Raw genomic sequence first — 9,084 nt, 5'->3', positions numbered from 1 at the left:
ACCACTTTTTGATGAAGCAGTACGTTGCAGCGATGGGAATCGATACAGGATATTGCCCTATAAGAAAAACAAAACCATTAAGTTACTCAGAAAAATGCCATCTTTAGTATGTAGCTGGCACAGGCAGAGCTATCTGTCAGCTAAGGTGGGCAACATTTAACTCGCTGTGTACTACTGATGTGTGATGGTTGCACCCCATATGCTTGTATTCCCCTTCTTCCTCAACCTCAAATGAAGGAACTAGTGCATGTAATGTAAGGGTGTTTTTGCTTTGGCTGATGCCTCCATGGCATCTGAAACCACCACTGCACCCTTCATCATCCAGGACATGGCATTTCCCAGAACCTTTTTTCTTACATCTACTCACACATTGCATGTTCCTTTATCATTTTTCTTCGTTGGAAACTTGCAATAAATCTCAAGGATTAGATACTTAGGCATGCAAGTCAATTGAGATCTTCTAGTATTTTATAGTAGAGAACCTGACATGATTGGGGTTGTTTGTTTATTCCAATTTTTTGATGCTACCTAATAGAGAAAAAAAAACAGTAATACCGCCCCCCCCCTGGCCCTTGGCCAGCGTTAGCTGGGTGGGTTGAAAGTGTAGGCCATATTTGACAATCGTCCTGCAGTTCAAGAAATGATATGAAAATATGAATACGATAAGCCTCCCCTCAGTTTATTATTCAAAGGAAGAGTAAATTGCTTTCCCAGGTGCAGGGAGTAGAGAACTTAATCTCTTAACAAAACAAGCAATACTTAGGGAAAGAGTTCCCATGCCTTGGACTCTTCTGATGGAGGTGGCACATCAAGAAACGGTGCCAGTTCTTCAGCTGTAACAACTCCACCATTTGATGAAATGTACTGCCCAATCTGTGAATTCAAATAGGAATTAGAAATCTGTAATAGCAAAAATGAATATATAATAATGTGGGATCATCACTTTGAACTGTTGGAAAGGGTAAGGGTTCTGGTCTTGACATTGGCAACTTACTGAAGCCCGCACTTGCTAGAGGTGAACTGCAGGTATTAGATTCATCTGATTTCTTGCTTAGTGCACTCGTTCTGTGTATATAGAAAATCATACCTTATCATATTTCCTATCTTATGGACAATATTTGTTTGCATTTTTAGTGCATTGCAGCTACAACTCTAGATGAACACCGGATGCATTTTGAGAAGGATAAGGCTTTGGCCCGCCGCTTCCAGCCAGTATTAGTAGATGAGCCTAGTCAGGTACTGACAGTACCGTACTGTGGTTGTCTTATGAAAGTGAGGTAGTTTAACATGTAAATTTCTCTCTCTGCTATTTTTGAAACTAACTGCAGGAAGATGCTGTGAAGATATTACTAGGTCTTCGTGAGAAATATGAAACTTACCATAAATGCAAATTCACATTGGAAGCCATCAATGCAGCAGTTTATTTGTCAGCAAGATACATTCCTGACAGACAATTTCCTGATAAGGCTATTGATATGATTGACGAGGCTGAAAGTAGAGCTCGGATGGAATCGTTTAATAGGAAGAAGGAAGGGCAGTCTTCAATTCTCTTGAAGTCACCAGATGAATACTGGCAAGAGATAAGAGCTACTCAGGCCATGCATGAAGTGGTAATGAAAAATTTATGCACTGCTTATATGATTTTATCTTTTTGGTCCATCTAGTGAGAAAAAAAATTCTAATATTATTATCCTTGATTACTCAGGTGTTATCTAACAAGGCAAAATATTCTCCAAATGAGAATGCTCAAGAAAGTGGTAGTGCTAACATTGAAGCACCAAGTCGAGACAATATTGAGTCAACATCTGCTTCATCACTCTCAGCTGATGAGTAAGTTTTATCAGTCAACATGTCATACAAGATAATCTCATGCCCATATCTTCAGATTCGGACATTTTGCTTGATTCCCTAGACCAAGATGATATAGGTAACTGTGATTCTCATCCGATGTATGTATATCATTCGACGCTAAGTGCAGCAATCCTGCTGAATCATCGGTGTGCCTGTCAATTCTTTTTTGCAGTTGAATATTTTGTTGACGCCATCAACGGGTCTCAGTCATACGAAGAGAAATTATAGTGAAGCTATAGTTTCGTAGACGTCCCCCATGCATTCAGCCATTCAGGTTCAGGTAGGGCTGTCATCTCATCTCATGTAGTGTAAGCTTGCTGCTTCTCTCGTGTAGTGTAAGCCTGCTGCGACGCCTCGGCAAATCTAACTGTGTAAACCACAGGAACTGTTTTTGTATTTCTTGCGGGTACATATCTGGAGCCTATGCGGGTCTTGCGGGTTTTGCGCAGGCAAGCCAATCACGTTCGATATGTACAATATTCTCGTTCGATATGTACTGTTTTTTTATTTCGGCAAATCTAACTGTTTTTGTACACCATACATAGATACTGTACGGTTCGTCTTGCGGGTCTTGCGGGTTTTGTATACAAGTTTGTGGTATCCACGAAACACTTGTCCGCAAGATCCGCATCTTTGTGGCAAGCCACAAGCCCGCTAATAAACTTTGTGGCAAGCGAGGTGGGTTAGCGGCCGGCCGCGAACGAGCCCGCCTGCAGTGCGTGGACACGTTTCGAGCCGTCGCGGCCTTCTTCGAATTCCTGTCCCCGCCGTCGTCAGCCCCTCACGAACACATGCAACACACGACCGAGGCCGACGCGTCCGGGCAAGCACTCGCTCCTTCCTGAGGATCAACACCTCCAGCAGCACGAACAGCCGTCCTCCCGGAACGACCCGAAGCACATGGCAGACCAACGCCTGGCGTTCCAGAAGGTCTCTGGCAGGCTTGCTGACGAAACCTGAGCTGTACCAGAAGGTCTCCCTAACCCGTCGATGCTGACAGATGCAAGTGCACGGACGCTCAGCGGCCTGTTTGACGACGCGACCTTCACATCCAAGTCCGATGTCAAGCTTATGCGAATTCACGGAATCGTCCCGATCTACATGGCCAACATGGCGTCATCACGCGGTGGCGGCGTCGTGCATAGGCGCAGTCGCAGAGTGCGCCGCTCCGAGGCAGCGCCTCACCTCGACGTCTGAGACAGTGCTGGTGGCTGCGGCCTCGCAGTCCACGTTGTGCTGCGAGCGTGTGATGAACAGAGACGGCGATAGTACACATATGGTAGCTCAGTACACCGCGATGCATGCTCGCTGCGCTCTCCCGCCAGCCCCGTGCGCTCAGAAGATGAAGAAGGGTAAGCGTGTCAAAGGAAAAGAGACCGAGGGAGGTTTCTTCAAAATACGAACATAAATGAAAGGGGTATGGATCTCTAGTGAACCACTTAGAAAGTTTAGGACCTAAAATACAGTTTGAGAGTTGATGGACCTAGATGATATCTTCTTAAAAGTTAATGGACCCCTAACCCCTAGTACATTTTACTCTTTGCAAAACATGGCTGCCAATCGATGTGTGCATTGGAGGGGAAAAAAGGACAATCGCCTGCTTGTCTGGCTTGACGAAGGCGGTAAGAAACGCCATGGGCAACCGCGTAATTTCACCGACCCCCGGTCGGGGGAGTACAGTTCGCCGTATGCGTGCCTAGCTGTCTTCCGCACGCCCGGGTGGGTTTGGCCGGACTAGCGCCCGTGACAAGCTAAGCTAGCCTTGGAGACCCGGCGGGGACGCGTGGTGCCGCTCGCCGTGGCGTCGCCGCGGTGCCGGTGGTGCGTGGCGGCGACCGCGTCCAAACTTCCAAGTGCTTGGACCGCGACTGCACCGGGCGTAACGCAACAGATCCACCACCGTACTACTCCAGTCTCAAATGCAGCATGTCTACGTACGCACCGCGACAGAATTTCGCCATTGACGTCGCCATCGCGAGGACGGAGGACCGGACGAAGCAGTTAGCAGTACTAGTGCCGTCCGCTGGCCGGTCAAATGCAGTCGGCTGTACAAGACGAGAAGTATAGCCAGATCGATCCCGATGCAGTAGTAATATAGTTTTGCATGGGGTTTCATCTTCTCGTGAATGGCTCTACCCATGGCGCCAGAATTCAGCTGCAGACAAGTCTTGTCAACTGATGTCGCGTGTAGTACAGGACCTGTAGAGAGTAGGGGGACCGATCGCGCAGGCGTGGCCACAACAAAATACAGTGTTTTTCTCTCAGGACGATGTCATCAGTGGGTTTATAAACAACAGAAACGATCGAGCGAACAGGATGAGTCCACCAGTCCAGAGCAACAATTGTCAGATAGCGACAGTGCTTGACGCGACGTGCTCAGTGAGCTTCCTGCCGCAGTCATGCACTTGCTCTCTTGCTCGGATCACGGAGTCATCTCCGCTTCGATCACGAAAGATGTGGATCAAGATTGCACCGGCAAACAGGAAGCTGCTGCTGCAGCATCAGGCTGCCATGTTTGTTCAAAACTGACGGAGAGGAGATGGAGACGTGACAATGGGAGCATGCGCCAGCAGGAGGTGTCACTGTTGGAACGTAGCGAAAGATGGAAAGTGTTCCTCTGGCCTGGGAAAATGGCAGGCTCGCATTGTGGACACTGTCAGTCGCGTGTTCAAAAGATCAGAGCTTCGACTTGAAAACAAACCTGTTTTACCGAAGGCGGTCAAGACTAGCAAGACCGATCTTCAGCAGCGACACGGCACGCAGAAATTGAAGGCGACCGATGGATGCGAGCTCTGAAAAACCTTGCAAGTGGAGTAGTACTAGTAGGCAAAGGTCCAGAATAAGGCACATACTCCTTGAGCATGATGTCTGCACTCCTGCTGATGATGCCCTGTTGCTTTAGGCTGGTTTAGCTTATAAGTCATGGCTAAAAGTACTGTTGACTGGTTTGGTGTGAGAGAAAAGTAATGTTTGTTGGCTGATAAGCCAGGGCTTATAAGTCAAATACGACCAAACGAACAGGCTTCGCTGCATATGTTCAGGGTTCAGTTCTGAGCTCTCCTTTGTGTGCCGCGATTTTCTTTTACAACAAAAAGTATGGTAGCTTAGGCAGTTCTGATCCCAATATCGCAGTACAGTTCTGTATGGACGACCTTAAAAAAAACAGTTCTGTATGGATGATTTGCGGCCAGGCGACGAAGTGGACAGAACAGCATGTTGAGTGTCGGCGAGGCGAGGAGACAAAAAAAGGAGCTCAGGCCACAAAGGGGATGCAGAACTTTCCGTGCCATTACTGATCTGCTTGCCGCTGAATAGAGTAATCAACGAGCGAGGCAGGCTAAGTGGTGGAGTTACGTGCTGGTTACTGGTTAGGTCCGGACTCACGACTGTCGATTTGGGGGCAAAACCACAAACACCTTCAGGTCCACTGCATGCGCCGCAGCGCCGGGCTAATTTGACGCCACGATTGGTAGCTCCCAGTAGGCTAGTACTACCTATAAGGCACGCCAAAATTCACCGTTGACAGTCCCAAGTTCAACAGACCATCTGAATCCTCAGCAAGTTCTTCGTAACGTTCTTGGTAACCTGTTCTGAAACACGAGGAACAACTTTTTTTCACTGTACATGGATCCTTACAAAAGCACTTTGGCGAGATGACAGGTAAAAGGGCACTCTACGCTTGTCTGGTCCATCGTCCGCTAGCGATGCAGATGCAGTGCGGTCGGTCCGTAGATCGGGCGATCGCCGATCGGGCATTTCTTCTGCTCGCATGCATCTGTTTGGATGGCGCCGCGCATCTGTTTGGATGGCGCCGCGCCGGTTATTCGTGGATCTAGAAACTGTGCGTCCACAGCGCACTCCAAGAATGAGGACAGCGTTCCAACTAGCAGCGGCACATGCTAATCATATACGACGCTTGGAAAACCACCGGGGTCCTCCAGCTAGCCAGAGCCACCAGCAGCAGCAGCAGCAGGCCGATCGCAATGCACGGCTGCACCTGCACGCGCGTGTTACGGCCGCACGATCATATACGACGCCGGGAAAACCACCGGGATCCTTCCAGCTAAGCCGCCAGCAGGCCGATCGCCATGCACGCACGCGCACTCGACGCCGGCCGGCCGATCCGTTCGCCCATGATTGCTGGCGCTGTCCTCGTCGTGCATATCGTTTTCGGCTGTCCATGATTTTTATAACGCAAAGCGGCATTAAGGGCTTGTTCGGCTGGTATTAAAGCCGGCTGATAAGCTGGCTAAAGCTGTTTTGTTGATAAGCCGGCTGATAAGTCGAAGCGAACAGGCTGTTGCCGCTTTTGTGGTGGAGTGTCGAGCTCGACATGTCTGCAGCCGTGCCTCCCGTCTGGCTTCGTAGGAACTGCGATCGTTTTTCGTCTCAACACAGTAACTTTAGTGAGACCTGTGTGGATTGTGGACTGACCAGTACTCCTAGAAGGCTGCATCTGGTGTTGCTCTAATGCCCTGGCAAACGACGCTCTTGCTTCTGGACGTGCATTATGCCAAGATTGAAACTTGAGAGGTATAGTGACATATATAGTGTGCACAGCGTGGACACACAGGACTCAGTGACACCTTCTGGGCTTCAGCTTCACTGATATGGAGTGAAGTGTGTATTAGTAGTGGGCAGTCGGCGTGTTGGGCAAGAGATTTGCTAATTCTGTTGCTGGGGCCATCCTTGGGATGGATATAACTTGGCACGAACGCCACCAAGGACCACTAGCTGACGACGTCGTGTACTGGCGTGTAGGATTGGCATGGCCTAATTCGATGCAAGATGTCAATGCGCCACATCGCAAAAAGGAAGGAAGAAGGATATGCTCCATTGCGTCTGTCGGGACGTTTTGGACAATATCTGTTCAGCCTGATGATTTTTGTGGTCGTGAACTGATAAAAAACACTATTTCCATAGCTGATAAGTCCAGGCTGATAAATTCAAACGAACAGGTAATCATCATCATTCAATGAGTTGCTTAGGCTTCACGAGTAAGGTAAAGTCTTTTCCGTATTTTGCTTAATGCAGATATTATTAGTAGCTTATGGGATATTTGGTTTGAGGTGGAGCATGAGAAGTATTCCTCAAAATTAGTGAAATACCTATATTCTAGATCCTTATACTAGTTATTAGTTGTTGAGAAATGATGTCATAAAAGTTGTTTCATTTGACAAAGGTGAAATAAACATTCTGGTCCCTCAAATATCGTTTTGAGGCTTAATTTCATTTCTGAACTTTTAAAATGGTCGTTTCAGGTCCTCCAGCTTTACTTTTGAATTCAGTTTCATTCTATGACTACCAAAGTGACCATTTCGTCCTCCATTTATGAACTATCAAAGTTTAGAGACTATACAAAAATACACTTTAATAGTTCATGGTTGAAATTGTGTCCAAAGTGCAAAGTTCGAGGTTTGAAACAATCTTTTTGGTAGTCCTAAGATAAAACTAGGTCTAAAAGTAAAGTTTGAGGATTAAAACGATCATTTTTAAAGTCTAAGGATAAAATTAAATCTTGGACGATGATTGAGATATCAAAATGACTATTCTATCTTCAAGAAAAAGAGGAGAAGTGATAAGATGACAGGCTGCCCAGTACCTCAAATTAAATAACTCTTTAATAATGTTCTCCTCCAACTATTATGGTCCTGGCAAAAGAGACATTTGTGAGAATATCTGTTCCGTAATCGCATCCCATTACCAGAAAATGGTTGCTGAGTGTACTCCTATGTGTTCACCGACGTGGCCCAGTCGCCCAGATGACTAGATGAGCGGCAGCACGACATGGCCGCCGTCAATGTCCATCAAGACCGTCACATTTCTCATGATTGGCAGCATTTGCACGGATGTGATGTGACAGCAGTCAAGCATCGACGACAGTCCTGTGTTTTTTCCCGAATCCTACTTCCCCCGTTCAAAAAAAACTATAAATCTCATTTCCAAGGAAATCAAAGAATCTAAAGATACTTATTAATAGTTCCAAATATATTTCTTGCTAAGTCTAATGATACTTATTGCGCATCATAAATAACAATATATTTTTAGACATATTTAGTCAAATTTAGCATTGTTTGACTCCTCGAGAAACGAAATGTACATTCTTTTTTTTTTAAACAGAGGTAGTAAGATGTACTACCTCTGTCCATAAAAAATGCAATTATAATATTTGTACAAGTCAAATTAACTTATATTTGACCAAATGTACAGTGAATACGGAGTAGTATTAACATTTACGTCTCTGACCAGATTTCCTATGAAAATATATTTCATAATAAATTTAATGATACTTATTATATATCATAAAATATTAATAATTTTTATATTACTATTTTTTAAAAAATATGATAAGAGCTTTGTGTTTCAATTAAGATACGAAAGAGTGTTTATGTACACTAGGCCAAGAAGGCCAAACGCCTTCCAGTGGCGTGGCAAAGAGACCGAGAAGGAACACGCAGGTACCCTCCCAAGCAGCGCGAAAGGAGAAAAAAATACCCCCAAGCGGCACTACCATGTTGATGCTAGAGCCCTCTTTCTTTGATCGGTAATGCTACCATTAAGACGTTCGGAAGGCCGGACGCCTCGCTCCACTCACTGCCCCATGCGCCGCTCGCCTAAAAAAACAAAATCAACTCCTGCACGTCTCGCTCCGCTTCTCATCCCCTGCCGCAGCGCACCAATGCCCGACGTCCTCCCCCACAGGGAGCCCCCAATGCCCGCAGATCTGGCGGCCCTCTCCCCCACCCCTGTGAGATCCAAGGAGCAGGAGCGAGATCCATGGAGGTGGCACGACAGTGTTGCAGGGGAGTGGGTGGCTCTCCTCTACCCCGGCGCGGCGCCCTCCCCACCCCCGGCGATGCCCTTTCTCACCCCAGCGACTGAGCTCCCCCCACCCTAGTGGCCATGGCACTCCTCGCCCCCCATCCCCCACCGTCGCAGCCGAGCCAAGCCCGGTACTGGTGGCGGTTGTGCTCGTGCGCTGCCGCTCGCCGCCGGCTCCGACCCTGACGACTGTAATCGACCGGCCCAGGCTTCCTCTCCCCTGTGTTGCAAATGTATGTTTCAGGTGTTTCAGTCGTTTTAAAGGTATGTTGTAGTTGTTTCTTATGGATGTTGCAAAAGTGGATCGGGGGATGTTGCACATGCCGCATATGTTACTAAGTGTTTTAGAAGCATGTTGCAAGCATTTGTTCAAAATGTTTCATCTGTTTCTAGACATGTGCAATCATTTTT

The 9,084-nt window shown here is 47.0% G+C and overlaps 1 long non-coding RNA gene across 1 annotated transcript; it reads left to right on the top strand.

The window, feature by feature from the left end:
* The first annotated feature begins 949 nt into the window (after positions 1–949).
* Positions 950–1,424, top strand: LOC136474800 (uncharacterized). Its single transcript, XR_010763022.1, has 3 exons — positions 950–1,026; positions 1,135–1,236; positions 1,329–1,424. It is a non-coding gene; the product is annotated as an uncharacterized lncRNA (long non-coding RNA).
* Positions 1,425–9,084: the final 7,660 nt, after the last annotated feature.

The sequence above is a fragment of the Miscanthus floridulus genome, chromosome 8 (genome assembly GCF_019320115.1).
Source record: "Miscanthus floridulus cultivar M001 chromosome 8, ASM1932011v1, whole genome shotgun sequence".
NCBI lineage: Eukaryota > Viridiplantae > Streptophyta > Magnoliopsida > Poales > Poaceae > Miscanthus > Miscanthus floridulus.
The sequence above is the reverse complement of the archived record's forward strand: the minus strand, read 5'-3'. Positions and strand labels throughout refer to the sequence as shown.